This window comes from Anolis carolinensis, chromosome 3, assembly GCF_035594765.1.
Source record: "Anolis carolinensis isolate JA03-04 chromosome 3, rAnoCar3.1.pri, whole genome shotgun sequence".
NCBI classification, from domain to species: domain Eukaryota; kingdom Metazoa; phylum Chordata; class Lepidosauria; order Squamata; family Dactyloidae; genus Anolis; species Anolis carolinensis.
Genome location: NC_085843.1, coordinates 108,571,075 through 108,596,841, shown reverse-complemented (window position 1 = coordinate 108,596,841; position 25,767 = coordinate 108,571,075). Strand labels below are relative to the sequence as shown.

The following is a 25,767-nucleotide window of genomic DNA, read 5'->3' as shown; positions in this document are numbered from 1 at the left end:
CCATTCTCCCTCCTAGCCAATTTAACACAATTTTTAACTGCTCAAAGCTGTTGTAGTTTTACGAAGTCTTTAGCCTTCTCTGCCAAAGAGTGCTCTTGTCCTATCAAACTACAAATCTCAGGATTTCAAAGCATTGAGCCATGACAGCTAAAGTGGGGCAGACTGCATTAATTCTGCAACATAGCTGCATGAAGCTCTTATTGATTGCAGGCAATGGTGGGGATTTTTAGTGATGAAAATTTAGTGCGGGCATCCTGTGTACTGATCCACTGACCCACCTTTGTTGACAGCTTATACAGATAGAAGTCAGAACACACACACACATACACCTCCTCCACACCTCCCTCACTCTGCAATCACACTCCTAATGTGGTTACTTCAAATGACATTCACTATATTGCTTGTTTTGTATTTGTTCGTTTTATATTATTTTACTTGATGTAGAAATGCTGGAAATTTGTCATTGCTTTTTGTATTAGCTGTGTGGCTTTTGAGAACCTCTTTGAAACTGGATTTAGTCTTGTGTTCCCTCCCATGCTAGAAATAACCTTAGTAAGTTTATTATAGGAGAAGCTTTTTTTCTTGTATGTGAATGTGTTGATTAAACTTTTTTGAAGTTTATAATATTTTCATTTTCTCACTTCTCCATTATCTTTAGTTTCTTCTCATGGAAAGCATATTTATTTATACCAAAGTTTGCCTGGGGTGACATGATTGCATGGCTATGAAATTCTTAGTGTACTAACAAGACTCTGTCTATTAACTACTGCACTCACCCTTCTCTGCTTTCTTTTTGTCTCTTACACTAGTCAGTTGATCTATTGGCAAATTTCTTAGATTAGATGGCAGGAAAGAAGATTTCCTAGCCCACTCCAGACAGTACATCTATAAGTTAAGATGGCACTCAAAACCAGGTTCTCCAAAAGTGAGCATCAACTTGTTTGAAGATGCCCAATCCCACAGTCTTTTCTTGAAAATGGGTTACAAAACTCTTGTCTCTTTTGCTGGCTACAATGCAATTTTCACACATTTCTAGTCTGAACTTGTTTTTCTGGAGTGCAGTTCTGTCTCCTAACTCAATAGCTGTGACAACAGATAGTTAAATTAATAGGTTGATTTTCTCCTACATTCATTAAAAAAACTCCAAAATATAATAATACAAGCAGTCTTCAGGTTGTTTTTTTTCTTGTTTATGAAGACAAACCTCCAATTTATTAAAATAAGAGGCAAATGAACTTCTTTCTCATTTGCACCATACAGATTAAATAGGTACAACTAGTCAAAAAAAAAGTTCATAAACCTGGTTGCTAAGTACATTCAATAAGCAGAGGCTTCCTTCGGTAGATAGAGGCATCTGCTTATAAAAGCACATATTTGTCCTCATCAATGTATTTTATGCTTAGAATGCTTTGTTTTGTGATTGATCATTGAAAGTGAACACCGGTTTATTTTGAAATTCTGATTTATGAAATTTCATTGTGGAAGGATACATTTGTTCACTACAGGGGACATGCATCTTAATTCATATTCAAATTCATTAAGAAGAGGCTGAGTGATGTCTAAAGGATGAGAATGAAAACTTTGAATGTCTCATTTCTGCCCTCATGAGATTAGTTCTTTAATTAAAAAAAGTTTTGGGACTTGGGAGACAAAATGTTGTTTTCACAAAATCCACAAAATTTTGTTGGCAAAAATACATTTCCATAAATACAACTTTTTCCAACAAAAAGTAATGATTTATTTAATCTGCAGAAATATTGCAGAAACTTTTTTTGCAAAGAGTACTAAAATTGGGAGGGGGGGGGGGAAGTCAAAATCAAAAGGATCCCAACCCAATTTTTGGATTTTGCTTATGGACTATATGTTTGTGATTTATTTTTCTTGCCAATTGTAAAGAAAAGAGGAAAAAAGACACAAAAAAAACCCCACGTCAAGTTAAAAGGTAAGACACCAGAGTGCAAATGAAAGCAATGGTAATGAAAAGATCAAGAAATGTAATTATTTGTCCCAGCATCCACCTAGGAAAGAAGAAAGAAAAGCACACATTATTGAAGCATTAAAAAATGAAGGAAGCAACAGGAAAGGAGGAAAAATGAAAACATGGAGCATAGTAAGCTTACTGTTTTCGAGGCTAATTAACATGACAGTCTCACCACTGCTGACTGAAGGGGAACATGGCTGAGCAATAACACAGCCAATATAGAGAAACTATTCTCACTTCTTCATCTAATAAACAAATACCCTGTGTGTTTGGAGGACAGTGACACAAAGAGAATATCAGCCACTACAAAACCCATATCATTTGTTAACATTTTGTTTTTTTGCATGGATTCAGGATCTGTGGGTGGGACTGGCAACCATCAGGCATGGAATCTGAACCTCTGCTAAATAGCGAATGCTTGACTTTGAAGTCTTAGTCTCCCCCGATCATTTTACTCCATAAATTAATGTGTTAATTGTATACACACAGTGCCCTTTATTAAGGAGGTGTGTGCCTGACAACCTCCAGCTGTGTATTTGCAGGGTACCGGTGTAGAAATCGTTATGACGAGCAGTTTCATGGCATTTTTAATGTGCTCTTAAAAGTAACAATTACCGAGGCCTCAACGTTGGCTGCTGAGACATGTTTAGAGAATGGCCTATTCAGCAGAATAAACTTTAGGCAAGATCAAATTGGCTGATGCTAAATTACTCTTTTAACCACATCTCTTTGCCATAATATTTTACCTTAATGATCCTGTCCCCTCCAAAAAAACTCCCAAAGAATGCATAAACATTTTAATAGGATCTTTGTTTTTTAATCCACTTCTAATAAGTTCCATCTAGTTTTGAATTCTTTTGTAATATGTTCCATCTGTTCTTAATCCTGTTGCCTCCTAAGTACCAAGGACTGATTATGAGCCACTTATTCACACTGGATTCAGCATAATTACCAAAGTTTCGACTTTGAATACTTCAACAGAAGGGATCAAATTGTCCCAGAGAAATAAAGGTTGCTCAGTTACAGGAAAACAAAGCAGCCATGACATACACAGCTCATTCAGATTTTCTTCTAAAATTAAGGGCCACATGCCTGTTTCCATATGGCAATATAATATTTGTCATGAAGGACTGCACCCATCCATTAGGCTTATCAAATTTAAAGGTAGTAAAGGTTGTTTTTTTTACATGATTCTCTGTTGTGTGAATTTCTAAAATCATTCAAGGATGGAGTCCAGAGGTAAGGGTGAAAATCCATCCTCTGGAATCTTCCTCATGAATCTTCATGTTTATTTATAGCAAAGTTGGTCTTGTAGGAGCTGTGGCATGAGACAAAACTTTTTGTCACTTGGCTTAGAAACAATCACCCCTGATGAAGACATGGTCTCATCGAAATGGAGCTCTTCTCATCTTGAAAAGTGTGCTAGCAAGAAAGACCAAGAATTTGCCCTTTAAACCACCCATATAGATGCAGCCAGAAGAGTCAGACTGGCAAAATCAAATGTAATTACTTTTTATTCACAATGGTATGTTGATTTCCTCTTTCTGAGACCCGAGAGAAGGAAGAAATGAAAAAAAGGAGGGGGGAGATTCAGTAGAAGTGAAAAAGAGGAATGACCTACAGAGACACTGATCTTGTGCAATGTAAATGAAAACCTATAAGAGAGAAATAATTTGCCGACAAATAATTGGGAGAGCTTGACCCCAGTACTGGGAGAGAATGAGAAAAGCTCTGTAATGTAAATGAAAAACCATCAATGTAAGCTGTTACAGTCCAATGGTGTCCATCTACATTCCAGTCCCAGAATTCCACAGGAGGCGAGTTTTCTAAGGCATTCAAAGTGTTTTTCATTTAAATATGAACTCTAGCACACTGGCTAATCTGCGATTTAAAATCCATTGTGTAGGTCCATACACTATCTCAGAGATATTTCTGCTCTGATTTCATATATCTTTTAAATAATGGATGTGGCATAGATAACAACAGCTGCTGCATATAAGAACATTGTTTTGTATTTACTAGAAACGAGCACAGTTGTAGTGCATAACATGTTTGTATGGTAGCAAAATCTAAAACACAAAGTGATGATTTCACCACAACATTTCTTCTGAGTGGAAAACTTAATAAAAATTGCCTCAGTTTTATTCAAAAGAAGAACATGAGCTGAGCTGCCACTGGATGACATTTCCTGGGTTTCTAGAATCCCTAACACATAGCAATGTTTAGACAATTGCCATGCATTTACACAGTTTGTCATTGTGCTGCCTTTAGAGTCTCGAGAGCTACAGGATTTCCTTGGGGCTTTCTCTTCCTATGCACAGGATGCCTTATGAGAATCATAATTCGCTATTGAAAACTAAATATCATGGGAAACAAGGCTGAAAATGCATATATTTTAAAAGATGATATGAAGCAAAATCAGTAGATTAACTAGAAGTTTTGTAATATTGGGATGTAGCTTTGGGAAACAAAACAAAGGCATTGCTCCAAAACAAGAATTCTGTCCCCTATGAAATTTCCCTTCATTTTTCGAATTTCTAGCATTGCAGAGTGACACTTTGAAAATCATTAAAATATTTGTAGGGATTACAATGCCTTTTTGTTTTTGACATCTCAATTGTTTCTGAGAATCTCAATTGAAATTTTATATTTCTGCAATGCTATACATGTTTTGGGGAGATGATACCTTATTGGGGGCAGAATTCTTAATTGGGGCAATGGTACATTTTCCCCCAAGTAGATACACTGTTATGTAATATTAATTATGTTCTAGTCAAAAATCCAAAATCCAAACAGATGTCAAATGGATCCATCTACTCCTTGTGTTTGTGTAGGTAAATACATGGTTTGTCCCCAAAGTAATGTGAATGGCAATTATACACCATCTAGAATGGCCAGGAATGGAAAGTGGGGTTGATGTGGGCAGAGTCCACACCTGTGTAGTGGTAGATACCTTAGCAAAGTGCGTAGTAATTTTTTTGTCTTATCATGGGCGAAAATGCAGAGGAATCTGGAGCAGGGTCCTTCAAATTCAAGAACTGAGAAAAAGTGGCTTGTTTGAAGGCTGCTCACCCACCGTATCTGACTCCATGAGATTTCTTTTTCCAAGCTCAAAACCTACCTTAAAGGGCATCATTTTAGGACAGTTGAAGACATCCAGGCAGTTGTGATGAGGGCTTTGAATAAAATCTTCTTCCACTGCTATGAAGAGTGGCAGCAATGCTGGAATCGCTGGATTCGATCACAAGCAGCCTATTTTGAAAGGGATAGACTGCAAATGCATATATGTTTTAATCATTTTTAAATCAATCTCATTACTTTTGGGGCAGATCATGTATGGCAAGTGGAAGGGAGCAAGTTGAGCCTGAATATTTAAGCTATCAATATTCCCATAAGATACATGCATTGCATTATACAGAGGCACTGAGAATATTGTTGCCTAACTGCTGATGTGCGTGATAGACAATACGTGATATGGGTTGTATATTTAGTAGCCACATGAATTATCTCAGCATAGAGAGCAATTACATTGACAAAAGTATCACTTTTGCAACCCCTAGGACTTTTGCAACCTCTATGAAACATTCACATAAGCCAAGAGTGTAAATCACTCTTCCAGTCACACATAAGCCTTCAACAAGTGAAGGGGTTTGTGTCACCAGTATTAGTATGACATGTATAAGCAATTCATTATGCTCCTCAAATACAAATTATTTGATTTATTTGATTTTTATCACTGCCATTAACATTTCTGAGAAAGGCAGCTTACAAGCTTTGTAATATGTTATAATCATAAAAACTTAATACTTAATACTTGATTACTAACAGAAAACCATGAAGAGGAGTAACATGTGTACACAGAAACAGCTTCTTAAAATATTTTTCAACCACAAGGGCGGTGATTATAAAACTGAAGGAAAACAAAAGAGAGATGTCTATTTTTTTTAAAACCTTATGAAACACCAAATATTGTGTTTTGTTCTGAAGTACATTTAGTATAGTACATTTCAGTGACAACAATTTGCCTGTGCAGTTGCCACTTCAGCTATGAGTTATCAAATGTTAAGTGCCCTTGGAGAACTATAGAGATTTTAAATTTTGTGTATGACTGGGTAAAAACCACTCCAGAACATGGAGCTTGGAAGAGTTATATTTTAGGAAAAGATTTAGGAAAAGATCACGATGCTGGGGAAAATGGAAGGAAAAAGGAAGAGAGGCCGACCAAGGGCAAGATGGATGGACGGTATCCTTGAAGTGACTGGCTTGACCTTGAAGGAACTGGGGGCAGTGACGGCCAACAGGGAGCTCTGGCGTGGACTGGTCCATGAGGTCACGAAGAGTCGGAGACGACTAAACGACTGAGCAGCAGCAGCAGCAGAAATCCCACAATCTTTCTAACATGGCTAGATAGTTGAGGCCCTAAAAAAGAACTGTTCAAGTGTTTAACTAATAGGTTATCCTGTTATATTTTTGCTTTGATTGTGTTCTTTAATAAACATGTATGTGTGTGTCTTCAAGATAGCTATCGACTTATGGCAGCTCAATGAATTTCGTAGGTGTTTTCTTTCTTTTTTTGGCAAAGAATACTGAGAGTTGGTTTTGTCAGTTCCTTCCTCTGAACTATACATAGCTAAGTGGAAGTGATTGAAAAGAGAACAACATTCAATTCCAGAGCCTGCAATCCTTTACACCATTTTATGTGTGCATAGGCGTTATGGACTATCTTGGGACTTACACATGGATTACTGTGCAATGATCAGTCAGCAGGCAGAATTTAGCAGTTTAGCCCCCTGGGTAAGTCTTCTCAGGATCCATCTGCTGCTAAATTAGCAACACAAGACTATATGCAGGGTATTGTGACATCCCCCCTCCTTCTCCTTCGACATGCAGGTGGATTGTTGGGCATTGTTGGGTATCTCCTCATTAGTTAGATGTGATGTTGTCAGAGAAATGTCAATGATCTTAACCTCCTCAATGGGAACCCGCAAGTATACTTGTGAGCAAACTACAAAAGAGTCTATAAAACCAGATGAGGCATGAAAGAATTAAAGTCTTTGAGTCAGAGACTCTACTGTGGCAAGCAGCCAGCTGTGCCACGGCCTGTTAGCCCATACATATTACCATTACAATTATATTGAGGGGAAATGACTTCATGTGTAGGGTATGGCCCGAGTATTAAAAATTCCTCAAGTAAAATGAAAAGGCCATGCACTGCAGCCTGATAGAGAACGAGAGCAAAACATGTTTCATTTTTATTTCAACACTGCACACTACACGCCAGCCATTGCGGAGGAAATAGCTAGGTCTCAGTTTCATGTCCCACAGTTTTTACTGATTGGCGGACAGATTTACAGCACATGTAAGAAACAATTAGATGGGATAGTCCACTGACAACAAAGCTTGGGAATAAATTCCAATAATGAGATGGGAGAAGTACATGGCAGAAATGATCTATGTGCTTGCTTCATGGTCTAAAATGTAAAGAAAAAATTATTTAAAAAGTTTGTGTCAATGCCAATTGCAATAGGCAACAGATGGTGTACAGATTACATGTCCTCCTTTCATAGGTTTCCTTTAAAAATCGCACATATTTGCCTGAAACATATAGCTATTTATTGGCTGTCAGCTGGATAACTCTAATGTTTGATGAGGGAAATGCGGAAAAAAGGGGGGGAGGTACAATATCTAGGATAAACTTCAAAGTTAGCTGCTCGGTTTGAGTACAAAACAAATCTGTGGCTTGGTTTTTAAACTTGTCAGTTTAATGGAACAGTCTATTGAATCTCCCATTGATCAATGCCTGCATCAAACATGCCCATCACAGTACAAGGGATAGGAGCTTACCATGGGATTGAAATGGAAGAATGAAAGTTATTAAACCCTGAAATCATACCAAATCCTTCTAAAGTAGTGACATTAACTTTGGAAACATTGATTAATTCATGGCATCCTGTGAAAGGCAAGCAACCAATTCCAACATGGACAAGATCAAGAAATACTCAATTAGTATATGCCCTTGAACTGATTCTATAATGGATTTTATCAAGATTATATACTAGTTGGGATTTGAGGATACTATTTTTCATTGTAATAAATGGGAATTTGATAAGTCCACACTTATGTGAATATCGTTCAGGCCTGCATAACCTGCGGCCGTCTTCCTGTTTGGACCTCCAACTGCCAGAAGCCCTAGCTAGTTTGTTCAATGGTCAGGAATTCTGGGAGCTGAAGTCTAAAACACCAGAAGGGTCAAAAGTGCAGACCTGAATAATTGTCACACAAGTGTGAAAACCATATTCCCATTTATTTCAATGAAAAATAGTATCCTCAAATCCCTAACCTCACATTAAAACAAAAACATATCCAAGAGGATACATGGACACAAATTATATATTAGAAGTGGCAATACCCTCAACCCCCCCCCCCCCCACCACCACCACCAAAAAAAACCCAGTTGTGACATTTCAACCTTTCTGTATTGGATTTAAAGATTGCCATCCTTAAATAAGGAAATTACAAAGTAATATTAGAAAGGGAAATAGCTGAATTTAAAAATAACTTCAAATTCGAATATATTGAACAAATACAATGTTTTCGTGGCACACTCCATACATTAAGACAAGAATCCTCAGTATAAAGCAAAAGGAATTTTCTTAGAGAAGCCTTTGAATTCAAGGAAACTGATTTTGAAAAGTAGATTTATTGTTTTCCCCTCAGCACTAAATGACCACTGTAAATATCTGAAAAACCTATATCATCCTTGGAAAATTTAGGACAAGGGTCATGATTTGCATCTTTCAGGGTCATATTACATTCTGACCCCCTCCCACATTCACAACTATGTAAAAATGCTTTATATTCTCAGGCTTGGATAAGTTGGTTTATATTCATACTAAAATAAAAGCCAATTACTTCCTCATCAGATTGGCCAAATAGCCCGTCTATGACTCTTGTACCTCTCTTAAGGCACAGAACCTGTTGGATCCCATCACATGGCATTGATCTACTTCCAGCAGGGCTCTGTCCCTGAAGAGAGGTGCAATCGTCTCAGGAGCCAGTGCTGGTAAGACGGGAAGGTTCCCATATTGCATTGAAAACAATGGGGGGAAGCCAGATGGCAACACTTTTCCCCGTGGGATATGGTTGAGGTTGAATTTAGGTTAGGACCACATATACGGAGCATCCATGCCTTGCAGGCATTTATGTTAAAACCGCTAGTTCCTGATTGAAGAATAGATTCACCAGGTGAAGACAGCCACAGAGGTTTATTAGCAATCTGGCCAGAAAGGCTACAAGTACGGCTGATACCAAAATGTTCAAGCATAACATGCAATACACAGACATGAGACTTTATACAGTTGACAGCTATTCCAACTTCCTGCTCCACCCACTCCCCTTCCTGACTGGTTATCAGAGAGGCTGGCCTAAACTAGTTCACTGATTGGCTGGTGCAATGGTGAAGTTGCCGCCTCCAGGTGGGGATATCCTGGTGGAGGGGAGGAGATGAAGGGGGGGGTAGGTTGTTGAGGGGGGTGCACTCTCAGAAGTGGTTTAATTGTTTTAATCCTTCATGATGAGGAAGTATCCTGGGAAAGGATGGTGTGCTGCTGCATCCAAGCTGCTGTTAAGGTAACTTTGGCGTTAACATGTCTACATTTCTGTCAGCTTGGGGGATGCTGGATGCCTTCTTTCAGAACAAGGGACTCCACAGAATTAATGTCCATGGTGTTGCTTTTAGGGAAATGATAACAATTTATTAAAAGGACTTGGGTTTAACTTTCAGACTCTGGTTTATTTATTTATTTATTTACAGCATTTATATTCCGCCCTTCTCACCCCGAAGGGGACTCAGGGCGGATCACATTACACATATAGGCAAACATTCAATGCCTTTTAACATAGAACAAAGACAGGACAAACATAGGCTCCGAGCGGGCCTCGAAGTCATGATCTCCTGGTCAGAGTGATTCATTGCAGCTGGTTACAGCTGGCTTGCTCTCCAGCCTGCGCCACAGCCCCAGGCACCCTATGGCCAAGGTGTTAACCAGTTGCTGTTTAACTGTTGGTTGATGAAAGGTAGCATTGACTATAAAACTGGATGATGGTAAAACTGGTTATAAGTAACTGTTGTAAAAGGTAAACTGGTTGTTAAGTAATTGGTTGTAAGTAGCTGGTTGAAGTACTGGTAGGGTTGTAAAGTATTGACTTGAGATGGCTTGTCAAAGCCTGGAACTCTGGGACCAACTGAAGACCTGCCTCTAGAATTCCCTGGTGGTCTATGATCTATAACAGCTTCTTTTACCTCAGGCAGAAGGGAACGTGGCCGACTAGCTGACACAAAATGGCTCCCTTTTCCTCAGACAAAAGGGCAAACAAAATGGCTGACACAAAACAGGAAGGGGTTTCCTAAACTCCACCCTTATAAACTAACATAAAAGTAACTGCTCTAAAACCATGGGCAAGGAAGCCAAACAAAGGGAAACTGGAACTCAAGCAGTTCCTGCACAGCTGGGGTGAGGGATCTTGAGGCGAAAGGTGATGATCTTCTGTAATCAAGTCTTGGATGTCAAATAAAGGAATTGAAATAGACAAGTATCGGCCAGTGATATCAGATCAGGAGAGGGAAATGCCTATTGATCTACATGTGTACACAATAGACCTTGATTGTTGTCACCTTTGTCTAGGGATTTTTCCCAACCCCAGATGTCCTCAGCAGGGTCAGCAAGGAGGCAATGACCCTTGTGACTGGCTCAGGCAGAAATCATATTATCAATATATATTTAATACATATAAGGGTAAAGGAGATGGTAAAAGATCCAAGAAAAGCAAAAAGTTATAAGGAAAGATACATTTTATTAAAGGGTTGAGAATGGATAGAGTCTCTGTGAGAGATTTGCTGCTGCAGATTCGGTCCACATGTGCACTTATACATATTAGTGCATATCTGCCAACCTTTAATAAAAAGATATAAAATGGAAAGGGGTTTTTAAAGGTAGATTTGTGGCTGCTGGTTTGTCTGCTAATTGTACCCTTTGTTGGTGTTGCTGAAATGTGGTGGTAGAGGAAAAGAAAAACATTCATTTCATTCTAGTGCCTTTAGATAACTATAAATCATTGGGATGGGGTGCTGTATTTGATAACAAGGTGAGGGGCGATCCGGGTGATCTGGGGTCCAGGGCGACGGGTTCCACACATCCCATGCCAGATTTACCGAGATCCATGTCAACCCCCCTCCCTCACTGTTGACCAGATTGGGGACCATATGTGATGAGATCCTTAGTCTTCAAGGTGCTACTATACCCCAATCCACCAACTCCTCCTTGCCTCTTTTTTGTGTTGCAAAAGACTAACGTGACTACTTTATTGAAAACCTATGCTCCTTAGTGAGTTTGCAAGAACTGCCATGAAATGTAAATGCCCCAACAAGATTAGAAATGAAGAGGACTGCTCAGTCAGTCATGAGGTTTTGAGCCAGTTATTATATTTCATTTGAACCTACCCCTTCAAAGTCTTGTAAATGGGAGCCTTGATGACCTTCAATGAAAGAGATGGTTCAAATATAATGGAATGAATGGCATCTTTAGCACTTACAAATGATGTTGACATGAATGTATTAAGACCCATATTCTATGCCAAGAAAGTTCGAAAGAAATGCATTTGTAAAAGGAATACATACAAAACAGTTGTGAATCAAAGATCTATTATTCACAGGTTAAAAAAATATAGTGCAAAGGCTTTGAGCATGCATGAAAAAAATATTTTTATTTCCTGAAAATAACAATGGGTCTGTATTATACATATGCTTGGAGTATAATTTAGAATAGCACTACACCATATAAAACTAATCCTCTGAAACACATTAGTTCTCACTCCCTGAAGGCCATTTTGCTGATTACAAACAAACTGTCAGGAGACTTTACACTCTACTAAATTAACTTAATTTCATAATGTAGGTATTTTTATGAGCTGCAATATGTTGTCTTGCACCACTTCTATTGATCCAATGATATTTGGTAGCTCAGAACTCTAAATTGTACCTGAAAATATAATAATTCTACAACTTGAATATTATAGTAAATAGGAGCAAATGCCAGAGTCTTTGACAAAATTGAATTTATTTCCTTTCCTATGAAAAGTAGTATCTTATTTCTTAATTCAAAATTTATATAAAGTTTCTAAGGTTGTAGTTTTGTATACACTAACTCAAAATAAGTCCCACTGAATATAGCGAAACTGTATTCACATTTTGGAGATGCAGTATGTAAGGTGAATAAGGCAAAGATTTAGTTGGAATCTGCTTGTCACTCTTGGTCCTTTCAACATTCGGAAGCTACTAAAGATTGAGACACTAAAATATTGCATTTGTCCTAATTGATTAATTAATGCTATGTGTACTTTGCAAAATACTTTTATCTGACACAGTATAGTTTTGTTGTTATGCACTTTCAAGTCAACTCTGAGCTTTCAAATCAACTTTGGTGTAGGTTTTCTTGGCAAGATTTATTCAGAAGTTTACTATTGTCTTCTCCCAAGCTTATTTATTTATCGTGTCAGAAGCAAACCGAGGGTACAAGTTGTAGTGTATTTGAAAACACAAACAAAGTTTAACACAAACTTGGCATTATACTAAATGTCCTTTGACCAGTAGCTGGCCACTTGGAGTGCCTCTGGTTTTGCTATCAGAAGGTCCTCCATTGTGCATGTAGCAGGGCTCAGATCGGGGTATAGGGTGGCAACCTGCGCTCGACGAGGTTGCACTCCCCCTTAAGACGCAGGTCCACAGTTTGGGGGTCCTCCTGGACTCGGCGCTGATGCTTGATGCTCAGGTGTCGGCGGTGGCCCAGAGGGCCTTCACACAGTTAAAGCTTGTGCGCCAGCTGCGACCGTACCTCGTGAAGTCTGACTTGGCCATGGTGGTCCACGTCTTAGTCACCTCCAGGTTGGATTACTGCAATGCACTCTACGTGGGACTGCCTTTGAAGATGGTTCAGAAACTTCAGTTGGTTCAGAGATCAGCAGCCAGATTAATAAGAGGAGCTAGTTACAGAGAACGGTCAACTCCTTTGTTTAAACAGCTCCACTGGCTACACATAAGTTTCCGAGCCCAATTCAAGGTGCAGATGATGATGATGATTATGATTATGATGATGATTATTATTATAGTATGTAGTCTGTGGTTTGCTGTTCTCCACACTCGCATGTCGTGGACTTCACTTTGTAGCTCCTTTTCTTAAGGTTGGATCTGCATCTCGTGGTGCCAGAGCGCAGTCTGTTCAAGCTGTCAGGGTACAACTTTTTGAACGTCACCCCACAGTTTTTTTTATGGCTGAGCAGGGCTTAGAATTCTAGTTTTCCAGTAACTAATCAAACCAGTATAATGTGCTGGGTCTTTCAAAATAGCCTGGACCCGTTCATAGTATCTGTAGGAGCAAAGGATATTTGGCAGTTTTCAAATCATCCCTGTTTTGTTAGCTATGCCTCCAAAAACCATGACAACACATCAACTCAGTGGTGGCATTCAAACCCTCCTGCTTCTGACCAGTATCATATTTGTTCTGATTCTCTTCCAAGGCTTCCTGTGCCCTATTCAGTTTCAGTGGCTGTGAGGAACCAGAGGAAGAATCTTGGCAACAAGAGTGTGCTGATAATACACATCCAAAATTGCTTTACAGAATATTACAAAGTTAAAGCTTGTGGGGATGGGCTGGGTTATCTAGCCCTTTAGACCTGGCATGCACCCTGTGGTCTGTGAGTAGGTATCACATCACTATAGCTGTATAGTGTAGATATACATTTACAATGAGCCCCTTTGGCTTTTTGTCTGTGTGTTTGTGGGCCCCCAGAAATTGAGGATTTCTCTCATTTGTTTTCCTGTTCTTTGTATTCTGAGCCAATATCTAAAATTCCGGGGTCTATTCTGTATCTTCTATAGTCCAACAAGGTTTCAGAAAATATTTTCTATCTCTGGCTGACACTAATCCTGTGTTTACTCGCAAGGTCTCTTTTTTTGCTTTGGCAGCACTGAAAATCCAGGCAAGATTAATTTTTTGATAATTGCAGTCGACTGTTCTGGGGATGCTTTTACCTAATCATAGTGTGATTGTTTATATCCAAAGTGTTTCTTGCTTACATTTTAATAATACTGAATTTTATTTGGTTTTCAGCTATGCAAGAGTTAGTTCATATAGCATTTTATGTAGTATTTTAAGGGTGCATCTCACCATTGATTTATGGAGCATTTTAATGGTTTATATAGTACTAGCTGTGCCCGGCCACGCGTTGCTGTGGCTTAGTCTGGTGGTGTTGGTCAGTCTACATTAGGTTGTATTTATGCTGTGACCTCCACCTTCTTTATACTCACATTAGTAGTAGTATTTGAAGTCTATTACCTGCTTCAATTTTTGTGTTGATTGATAATTGCTTGAGAACCCTGTTGTCTTTGGTTTGTTGTTAGTTGTAATGTCTGAATATGCTGAGTGCGGTTTATATTTTTATTGTGGTACAATAGTCTTTTTTTTGTTTTGCCTGTGTAAGTGTTTATTATTGTTGTTGTTGTAGTGGTCATGAAGGTTGGATAAGTTAGATGCTACTGTATTGTTTTTTGGAGGCCCAGTGTAGCACTGAATGGCCTCTCAGCCTCAGTGCCTGGCTGTTTCTTGCCTGTGATGGTGTTGATTCTTATTGTTGTTGTTGTTGTCGTTGTTATTATTGTAATTGTTTTTTTGGAGGCCAAGTGTGAATGTAGGGATTGGGGAGGTGGATGAGTTGTGTTGTCAAATTTTGTATTTGTTATAGACACAATGCGTTGTTGTGAGTTTTGTGGGTCCGGATTGTGGTTTTGTGGTGTGGTTGTGTTGTTACAACTGAGAGGCAAGGTTTTTGTGTTGTGTTGCCAAGTTTTGTATTTCTGGGCCGTTTAGTTGTGTGCCAAGTTTTGTATTTCTGGGGTGTTCAGTTGTGTTGTTATAGTCACGATGCACTGTTGTGAGTTTTGTCGGTCCAGATTGTAGTTTTGTGGTGTGGTTGTGTTGTTACAATCTGGAGGGAATGCTTTTGTGTTGTGTTGCCAAGTTTCGTATTTCTGGGGCGTTTAGTTGTGTTGTTATAGTCATGATGCGTTGTTGTGAGTTTTGTGGGTCCAGTGTGGTTTTGTGGTGTGGTTGTGTTGTTACAACTGGGAGGCAAGGCTTTTGCATTGTTTTGCCAAGTTTTGTATTTCTGGGGCGTTTAGTTGTGTTGTTATAGTCATGATGCGTTGTGAGTTTTGTGGGTCCGGATTGCGGTTTTGTGTTGTGGTTGTGTTCTTACAACTGGGAGGCAAGGCTTTTGCGTTGTGTTGTCAAATTTTGTATTTCTGGGGCGTTTAGTTGTGTTATAGTCACGATGCGTTGTTGTGAGTTTTGTGGGTCCAGATAGTGGTTTTGTGGTGTAGTTGTGTTGTTACAACCGGGAGAAAAGGCTTTTGTGTTGTGTTGTCAAGTTTTGTATTTCTGGGGCGTTTAGTTGTGTGCCACGTTTCGTATTTCTGGGGCGTTTAGTTGTGTTGTTATAGTCACGATGCATTGTTGTGATTTTTGTGGGCACGAATTGTGGTTTTGTGGTGTGGTTGTGTTGTTACAACCGGGAGGCAAGGCTTTTGCATTGTGTTGTCAAGTTTTATATTTCTGGGGCGTTTAGTTGTGTGCCAAGTTTCGTATTTCTGGGGCGTTTAGTTGTGTTGTTATAGTCATGATGCGTTGTGAGTTTTGTGGGTCCGGATTGCGGTTTTGTGTTGTGGTTGTGTTCTTACAACTGGGAGGCAAGGCTTTTGCGTTGTGTTGTCAAATTTTGTATTTCTGGGGCGTTTAGTTGTGTTATAGTCACGATGCGTTGTTGTGAGTTTTGTGGGTCCAGATAGTGGTTTTGTGGTGTAGTTGTGTTGTTACAACCGGGAGAAAAGGCTTTTGTGTTGTGTTGTCAAGTTTTGTATTTCTGGGGCGTTTAGTTGTGTGCCAAGTTTCGTATTTCTGGGGCGTTTAGTTGTGTTGTTATAGTCACGATGCATTGTTGTGATTTTTGTGGGCACGAATTGTGGTTTTGTGGTGTGGTTGTGTTGTTACAACCGGGAGGCAAGGCTTTTGCATTGTGTTGTCAAGTTTTATATTTCTGGGGCGTTTAGTTGTGTGCCAAGTTTCGTATTTCTGGGGCGTTTAGTTGTGTTGTTATAGTCATGATGCGTTGTGAGTTTTGTGGGTCCGGATTGCGGTTTTGTGTTGTGGTTGTGTTCTTACAACTGGGAGGCAAGGCTTTTGCGTTGTGTTGTCAAATTTTGTATTTCTGGGGCGTTTAGTTGTGTTATAGTCACGATGCGTTGTTGTGAGTTTTGTGGGTCCAGATAGTGGTTTTGTGGTGTAGTTGTGTTGTTACAACCGGGAGAAAAGGCTTTTGTGTTGTGTTGTCAAGTTTTGTATTTCTGGGGCGTTTAGTTGTGTGCCAAGTTTCGTATTTCTGGGGCGTTTAGTTGTGTTGTTATAGTCACGATGCATTGTTGTGATTTTTGTGGGCACGAATTGTGGTTTTGTGGTGTGGTTGTGTTGTTACAACCGGGAGGCAAGGCTTTTGCATTGTGTTGTCAAGTTTTATATTTCTGGGGCGTTTAGTTGTGTGCCAAGTTTCGTATTTCTGGGGCGTTTAGTTGTGTTGTTATAGTCATGATGCGTTGTGAGTTTTGTGGGTCCGGATTGCGGTTTTGTGTTGTGGTTGTGTTCTTACAACTGGGAGGCAAGGCTTTTGCGTTGTGTTGTCAAATTTTGTATTTCTGGGGCGTTTAGTTGTGTTATAGTCACGATGCGTTGTTGTGAGTTTTGTGGGTCCAGATAGTGGTTTTGTGGTGTAGTTGTGTTGTTACAACCGGGAGAAAAGGCTTTTGTGTTGTGTTGTCAAGTTTTGTATTTCTGGGGCGTTTAGTTGTGTGCCACGTTTCGTATTTCTGGGGCGTTTAGTTGTGTTGTTATAGTCACGATGCATTGTTGTGATTTTTGTGGGCACGAATTGTGGTTTTGTGGTGTGGTTGTGTTGTTACAACCGGGAGGCAAGGCTTTTGCATTGTGTTGTCAAGTTTTATATTTCTGGGGCGTTTAGTTGTGTGCCAAGTTTCGTATTTCTGGGGCGTTTAGTTGTGTTGTTATAGTCATGATGCGTTGTGAGTTTTGTGGGTCCGGATTGTGGTTTTGTGTTGTGGTTGTGTTCTTACAACTGGGAGGCAAGGCTTTTGCGTTGTGTTGTCAAATTTTGTATTTCTGGGGCGTTTAGTTGTGTTATAGTCACGATGCGTTGTTGTGAGTTTTGTGGGTCCAGATAGTGGTTTTGTGGTGTAGTTGTGTTGTTACAACCGGGAGAAAAGGCTTTTGTGTTGTGTTGTCAAGTTTTGTATTTCTGGGGCGTTTAGTTGTGTGCCAAGTTTCGTATTTCTGGGGCGTTTAGTTGTGTTGTTATAGTCACGATGCATTGTTGTGATTTTTGTGGGCACGAATTGTGGTTTTGTGGTGTGGTTGTGTTGTTACAACCGGGAGGCAAGGCTTTTGCATTGTGTTGTCAAGTTTTATATTTCTGGGGCGTTTAGTTGTGTGCCAAGTTTCGTATTTCTGGGGCGTTTAGTTGTGTTGTTATAGTCATGATGCGTTGTGAGTTTTGTGGGTCCGGATTGCGGTTTTGTGTTGTGGTTGTGTTCTTACAACTGGGAGGCAAGGCTTTTGCGTTGTGTTGTCAAATTTTGTATTTCTGGGGCGTTTAGTTGTGTTATAGTCACGATGCGTTGTTGTGAGTTTTGTGGGTCCAGATAGTGGTTTTGTGGTGTAGTTGTGTTGTTACAACCGGGAGAAAAGGCTTTTGTGTTGTGTTGTCAAGTTTTGTATTTCTGGGGCGTTTAGTTGTGTGCCAAGTTTCGTATTTCTGGGGCGTTTAGTTGTGTTGTTATAGTCACGATGCATTGTTGTGATTTTTGTGGGCACGAATTGTGGTTTTGTGGTGTGGTTGTGTTGTTACAACCGGGAGGCAAGGCTTTTGCATTGTGTTGTCAAGTTTTATATTTCTGGGGCGTTTAGTTGTGTGCCAAGTTTCGTATTTCTGGGGCGTTTCGTTGTGTTGTTATAGTCATGATGCGTTGTGAGTTTTGTGGGTCCGGATTGCGGTTTTGTGTTGTGGTTGTGTTCTTACAACTGGGAGGCAAGGCTTTTGCGTTGTGTTGTCAAATTTTGTATTTCTGGGGCGTTTAGTTGTGTTATAGTCACGATGCGTTGTTGTGAGTTTTGTGGGTCCAGATAGTGGTTTTGTGGTGTAGTTGTGTTGTTACAACCGGGAGAAAAGGCTTTTGTGTTGTGTTGTCAAGTTTTGTATTTCTGGGGCGTTTAGTTGTGTGCCAAGTTTCGTATTTCTGGGGCGTTTAGTTGTGTTGTTATAGTCACGATGCATTGTTGTGATTTTTGTGGGCACGAATTGTGGTTTTGTGGTGTGGTTGTGTTGTTACAACCGGGAGGCAAGGCTTTTGCATTGTGTTGTCAAGTTTTATATTTCTGGGGCGTTTAGTTGTGTGCCAAGTTTCGTATTTCTGGGGCGTTTAGTTGTGTTGTTATAGTCATGATGCGTTGTGAGTTTTGTGGGTCCGGATTGCGGTTTTGTGTTGTGGTTGTGTTCTTACAACTGGGAGGCAAGGCTTTTGCGTTGTGTTGTCAAATTTTGTATTTCTGGGGCGTTTAGTTGTGTTATAGTCACGATGCGTTGTTGTGAGTTTTGTGGGTCCAGATAGTGGTTTTGTGGTGTAGTTGTGTTGTTACAACCGGGAGAAAAGGCTTTTGTGTTGTGTTGTCAAGTTTTGTATTTCTGGGGCGTTTAGTTGTGTGCCAAGTTTCGTATTTCTGGGGCGTTTAGTTGTGTTGTTATAGTCACGATGCATTGTTGTGATTTTTGTGGGCACGAATTGTGGTTTTGTGGTGTGGTTGTGTTGTTACAACCGGGAGGCAAGGCTTTTGCATTGTGTTGTCAAGTTTTATATTTCTGGGGCGTTTAGTTGTGTGCCAAGTTTCGTATTTCTGGGGCGTTTAGTTGTGTTGTTATAGTCACGATGCACTGTTGTGAGTTTTGTGGGTCCAGATTGTAGTTTTGTGGTGTGGTTGTGTTGTTACAATCTGGAGGGAATGCTTTTGTGTTGTGTTGCCAAGTTTCGTATTTCTGGGGCGTTTAGTTGTGTTGTTATAGTCATGATGCGTTGTTGTGAGTTTTGTGGGTCCAGTGTGGTTTTGTGGTGTGGTTGTGTTGTTACAACTGGGAGGCAAGGCTTTTGCATTGTTTTGCCAAGTTTTGTATTTCTGGGGCGTTTAGTTGTGTTGTTATAGTCATGATGCGTTGTGAGTTTTGTGGGTCCGGATTGCGGTTTTGTGTTGTGGTTGTGTTCTTACAACTGGGAGGCAAGGCTTTTGCGTTGTGTTGTCAAATTTTGTATTTCTGGGGCGTTTAGTTGTGTTATAGTCACGATGCGTTGTTGTGAGTTTTGTGGGTCCAGATAGTGGTTTTGTGGTGTAGTTGTGTTGTTACAACCGGGAGAAAAGGCTTTTGTGTTGTGTTGTCAAGTTTTGTATTTCTGGGGCGTTTAGTTGTGTGCCACGTTTCGTATTTCTGGGGCGTTTAGTTGTGTTGTTATAGTCACGATGCATTGTTGTGATTTTTGTGGGCACGAATTGTGGTTTTGTGGTGTGGTTGTGTTGTTACAACCGGGAGGCAAGGCTTTTGCATTGTGTTGTCAAGTTTTATATTTCTGGGGCGTTTAGTTGTGTGCCAAGTTTCGTATTTCTGGGGCGTTTAGTTGTGTTGTTATAGTCATGATGCGTTGTGAGTTTTGTGGGTCCGGATTGCGGTTTTGTGTTGTGGTTGTGTTCTTACAACTGGGAGGCAAGGCTTTTGCGTTGTGTTGTCAAATTTTGTATTTCTGGGGCGTTTAGTTGTGTTATAGTCACGATGCGTTGTTGTGAGTTTTGTGGGTCCAGATAGTGGTTTTGTGGTGTAGTTGTGTTGTTACAACCGGGAGAAAAGGCTTTTGTGTTGTGTTGTCAAGTTTTGTATTTCTGGGGCGTTTAGTTGTGTGCCAAGTTTCGTATTTCTGGGGCGTTTAGTTGTGTTGTTATAGTCACGATGCATTGTTGTGATTTTTGTGGGCACGAATTGTGGTTTTGTGGTGTGGTTGTGTTGTTACAACCGGGAGGCAAGGCTTTTGCATTGTGTTGTCAAGTTTTATATTTCTGGGGCGTTTAGTTGTGTGCCAAGTTTCGTATTTCTGGGGCGTTTAGTTGTGTTGTTATAGTCATGATGCGTTGTGAGTTTTGTGGGTCCGGATTGCGGTTTTGTGTTGTGGTTGTGTTCTTACAACTGGGAGGCAAGGCTTTTGCGTTGTGTTGTCAAATTTTGTATTTCTGGGGCGTTTAGTTGTGTTATAGTCACGATGCGTTGTTGTGAGTTTTGTGGGTCCAGATAGTGGTTTTGTGGTGTAGTTGTGTTGTTACAACCGGGAGAAAAGGCTTTTGTGTTGTGTTGTCAAGTTTTGTATTTCTGGGGCGTTTAGTTGTGTGCCAAGTTTCGTATTTCTGGGGCGTTTAGTTGTGTTGTTATAGTCACGATGCATTGTTGTGATTTTTGTGGGCACGAATTGTGGTTTTGTGGTGTGGTTGTGTTGTTACAACCGGGAGGCAAGGCTTTTGCATTGTGTTGTCAAGTTTTATATTTCTGGGGCGTTTAGTTGTGTGCCAAGTTTCGTATTTCTGGGGCGTTTAGTTGTGTTGTTATAGTCATGATGCGTTGTGAGTTTTGTGGGTCCGGATTGCGGTTTTGTGTTGTGGTTGTGTTCTTACAACTGGGAGGCAAGGCTTTTGCGTTGTGTTGTCAAATTTTGTATTTCTGGGGCGTTTAGTTGTGTTATAGTCACGATGCGTTGTTGTGAGTTTTGTGGGTCCAGATAGTGGTTTTGTGGTGTAGTTGTGTTGTTACAACCGGGAGAAAAGGCTTTTGTGTTGTGTTGTCAAGTTTTGTATTTCTGGGGCGTTTAGTTGTGTGCCAAGTTTCGTATTTCTGGGGCGTTTAGTTGTGTTGTTATAGTCACGATGCATTGTTGTGATTTTTGTGGGCACGAATTGTGGTTTTGTGGTGTGGTTGTGTTGTTACAACCGGGAGGCAAGGCTTTTGCATTGTGTTGTCAAGTTTTATATTTCTGGGGCGTTTAGTTGTGTGCCAAGTTTCGTATTTCTGGGGCGTTTAGTTGTGTTGTTATAGTCATGATGCGTTGTGAGTTTTGTGGGTCCGGATTGCGGTTTTGTGTTGTGGTTGTGTTCTTACAACTGGGAGGCAAGGCTTTTGCGTTGTGTTGTCAAATTTTGTATTTCTGGGGCGTTTAGTTGTGTTATAGTCACGATGCGTTGTTGTGAGTTTTGTGGGTCCAGATAGTGGTTTTGTGGTGTAGTTGTGTTGTTACAACCGGGAGAAAAGGCTTTTGTGTTGTGTTGTCAAGTTTTGTATTTCTGGGGCGTTTAGTTGTGTGCCAAGTTTCGTATTTCTGGGGCGTTTAGTTGTGTTGTTATAGTCACGATGCATTGTTGTGATTTTTGTGGGCACGAATTGTGGTTTTGTGGTGTGGTTGTGTTGTTACAACCGGGAGGCAAGGCTTTTGCATTGTGTTGTCAAGTTTTATATTTCTGGGGCGTTTAGTTGTGTGCCAAGTTTCGTATTTCTGGGGCGTTTAGTTGTGTTGTTATAGTCACGATGCGTTATTGTGTGTTTTATGGGTCCGGATTGTGGTTTTGTGGTGTGGTTGTGTTGTTACAACCTGGAGGGAAGGCTTTTGTGTTGTGTTGCCAAGTTTCGTATTTCTGGGGCGTTTAGTTGTGTTGTTATAGTCACGATGCGTTGTTGTGAGTTTTGTGGGTCCTGTGTGGTTTTGTGGTGTGGTTGTGTTGTTCCAACTGGGAGGCAAGGCTTTTGCATTGTGTTGCCAAGTTTTGTATTTCTGGGGCATTTAGTTGTGTTGTTATTGCATGATGCGATGTTGTGAGTTTTGTGGGTCTGGATTGTGGTTTTGTGGTGTGGTTGTGTTGTTGTAACCTGGAGGCAAGCCTTTTGCATTGTGTTGCCAAATTTCGTATTTCTAGGATGTTTAGTTTTGTTGTTATAGTCACTGCGCAAACAACTTTATCATTTTATATATATAGATTTTAATGGTGTATTTCACAATAATGTGGTTTTTATATATTTATTTGTTTGTTCTATATGTGAAAGACCTATGGTTTAAGCATTACTACAACTACTGCAGTGTAGATGCATCACAAAATTTACAATGAAGATATGGGCTGGCATCCTGTTGGTTAGCCCTAACCAAAGTAGATTTATTCAATCAATTGTTGACTTGTGCATCAAATTAAAAGTAAATCTTATTGATTTATTCATTGACTATTATTGATTTTATTGATTGAACTCTATGCCTTATACTGAAAGGAACAAAACCACATTTTAACAAGTTATATAATAAGTTTAAAACCATGTGTGTGGCCATTTCAGAGTGAACCAGGATCCAAAGTCTGTATTTATACTTAGTACCTAAATGTGGCAGTGTTGGCACTAACTGGGATTCATAACAAAGGGAGTTCATAATTTGGATGCCACAATTGAGAAGGACAATTGAGAATTTCCCCTACCTCCAGTAAACTCCAATCCCTATATATGGGAAGGACAAATGTCTTGCCTTTCATAAGACCCAAAGTCTGCTAAATGTGAGATGTTTGCCTCATTTAGGTCTCAACTACATTGAACATTTACTGTGGATTTAAGGCAGCTTGAAATTGCAGTGTTTAAATGACACATGGCACGAACATGCTCAGCATATTAAAAGCTTTAAATAAGGACACACAAAATTGGTGGATATTTCAAAATAAAGTCTATAATGTGCATTATCATTTTGAGTATCCCCAACATTACATGGCAAAACTGATTATGACATGGATGTTCCAACAATATTGTGCATTGTGGTGTGTGTGTGTGAAAAAACCTGCCACCCAATAACTTAATGGCCATAAACCTGTGGATACTGCAGATCCTGGAGCTGGGTTTAAACCAACCTCTATAGTGCCTATAGGCATCGCTGAGGCCTCAACCCGGTGATCAACTGCATGAGCAAATCACTTGCTCCTGTGTTGGTTTCATCCCACTTTAAGCAGTCAGTGTAGATGTGCCCAAAATCTAATTGCAGAACTGATGATTTTGACAGCAGGATCTATCAAGCATCAGGCAGGCTATAAAAGATGGCTGGTAGGATTGCTGTTGGTTTGGTAGGCCATTAAATGGAGCAAGTTGAGCATAATCTATGGAAATTTCAATATATTATTTCTCCCCCCAACAACAGTGGAAATAGCAATGACAACAATTATAGGAAGAGGAAGAACATATTTTTACTAAGCAAATGCACTGGTAGTAGCAGCTTCCCTACCCCCTTCAGTTAATCACAATTTGCAAAGCACTGCTCTGCTTGCCAGAGGTGGGCTCAGCGTACGTAAGACAAACAGGCCCATTGTTTGAACCATTTTCCAGAAAGCGCAGCGACGGCAAGCCTTGGTCAGCCGGTGCCTACCTGATTGTTCCACCAGTGTTCCACCAGATTGGTGTCAGCTGGGCCTGCCCTCAAGGTTGTGCTCCCCGGAGACACTACAAATGGAGGCTGCTGACACACAAAAAAGGAGCAGCCACTAAGCAGCAGGTGGCCCTGCTGAGGTAATCAGGATCACATTCAAATAGGAAGCCGTCTCAATTTCCAGCCCAGTGTCTGCCAAGGGGCCTTGTGCTGCCTTGTTAATGCTACAGGGAACACGTGGGACACATTGACTGCATTAATTGTCGCCGCTCATTCAGAGGTAGATGAATTATAATGTTACCACTCCAGGGTAAAGCAAACACCTATCATAACAATCATGTCATTAGTGTGCAGATGCCGGCTGCTCTGCTTAACCTTTTGTATCTTTTTTTTAAAAGCATGCAATGAGAATTTTTTTATTGTTTCTCAGATAATTGATTTTTTAAAAAAGCTGGATGTGTTGGATAAGTTCTCGAAATAAGCTGAAGCAGATTGCTCAGAAGCAAGGATGAAGCAAATTGGGTTTTTAAAAAATGCAAATCTGAGTTCCTTTGGAGGTAGAGGCATTTCAAAAGTTTTGTTTTGTGTTTTTAGTTTATTTCTTTGCTCTGAGAGTATGATTAGGGATTGGGGCCAAATGTGTTTGGTTTACATTTTAATTTGAAGTGGCCAGATTTGCATTTCCCACAATAATACTTTGACCAGAATGCAATTATCCTTCAGTTTTTACACTTCTCAAACATTGCAAAGGAGTTGTCTGATTTTAAAATACACACCTTAGGGAAGACAATGTACAAAAATGCCCTTATTAGCAGAAAGCACTTGCAAAAGCACAGATATTCTGAGTAGTTGTCCACAAAAAAGCAAACAGATTTTCATGTGCAGGAAATAGATTTTTGAGCAGACTTTTTAACCAAACAGAAAATAAATTACCGTGCAAACTGATGTGGAAATGAATGCAGACAAAAGCATCCCTGTAGAAGTACTGAGTGGTTTATCCACAAGCAAGATCAACATGCCACCTAGTCTCACAGTTTTGATTTTGAAGACAAAATGAAATATTTAAAATACACCTTTTTTCTTTTATAAAAAAGGGAAAAATGCACCCATGATAATTTTGCTGCATGCTTTTTTATTCATATTGGACAAGGGGTACTCATGTTACCAGGGATATTTAGTGGCTCCCATCTCAGTGAAGCAATTAATCTATTCCTGGTTATGACTAGCTTTTTAAAAAGCTGCCCAAGGTGTTGGATTTATTTAAGAATACTGTCCTACATCGTGGAGAGCTCCTTTAAATCCTAAAATATAATTTAAAATGGATTAATCACTCCATTGAGGTATGAGCCACCAGGCCATCACTATATCACACCCTCGCATATTTTCCCAGTGCAGGACTGTTGCACTCACTGGAAGCCCTACCTCTGGAAGCTATTCCTCCAACATAATGTAGAATGATTCTAATAAATGCCCCACTGCAGGCCCGTAGCCAGGATTTTGATTCGGGGAGGGCTGGGATTTTGATTCGGGGGGGGGGGGGGGAGGAGGGGGCTGAGTCTGAGTGAGAGAGGATCTACCCTAGCAAACCTTTTGTATCGTTATCCCAATACCCCCATGCATATGGGATATATTGAGCATGGTGATCAGATCATGATATGAATAAACATAACAATTCAAATCAGTGATTCCCAAAGTGGGCACTACCGCCCCCTGGTGGATGCTGCAGCAATCCAGGGGAGTGGTGATGGCCACAGGTACATATATATTTCTGTTTAATTGCTACTAAAAAATTTTTTTTAATTAATTTCCAGGCCACTGAGTAATATTTTTTCTGGAAAGGGGGTGGTAGGCCAAATAAGTTTGGGAACCACTGGTTTAACTAATAAATGAAAGGCCTTCTCATGGACCACCCTGAGAATTTCGGGGGGGGGGGAATGAAGCCCCTCAAGCCCCCCCTCCCGGCTACATGCCTGCTCCACTGTGATGTAATTGTTACAATGTAGAGCCCAATGTTACAATGTATAATCCAAAAACGAGATAGATGTTCAGAAATACTGAACATCTTTTGAAGGACTCAGATTTTCATCTATAAAATGAGAATGTTGACTTGCCTCATCAAACAGATGTGAGAGCAAGCCTTGGAAGAATG

The 25,767-nt window shown here is 40.0% G+C and overlaps 1 long non-coding RNA gene across 1 annotated transcript; it reads right to left on the bottom strand.

The window, feature by feature from the left end:
* Nucleotides 1-1,288: 1,288 nt before the first annotated feature.
* LOC134297534 (uncharacterized) lies at nucleotides 1,289-23,807 on the bottom strand. The gene is made up of 3 exons (XR_010004303.1): nucleotides 23,619-23,807; nucleotides 5,103-5,252; nucleotides 1,289-2,018 (listed from the first exon to the last, which is right to left on the bottom strand). It is a non-coding gene; the product is annotated as an uncharacterized LOC134297534 (long non-coding RNA).
* Between the last annotated feature and the right edge of the window lie 1,960 nt (nucleotides 23,808-25,767).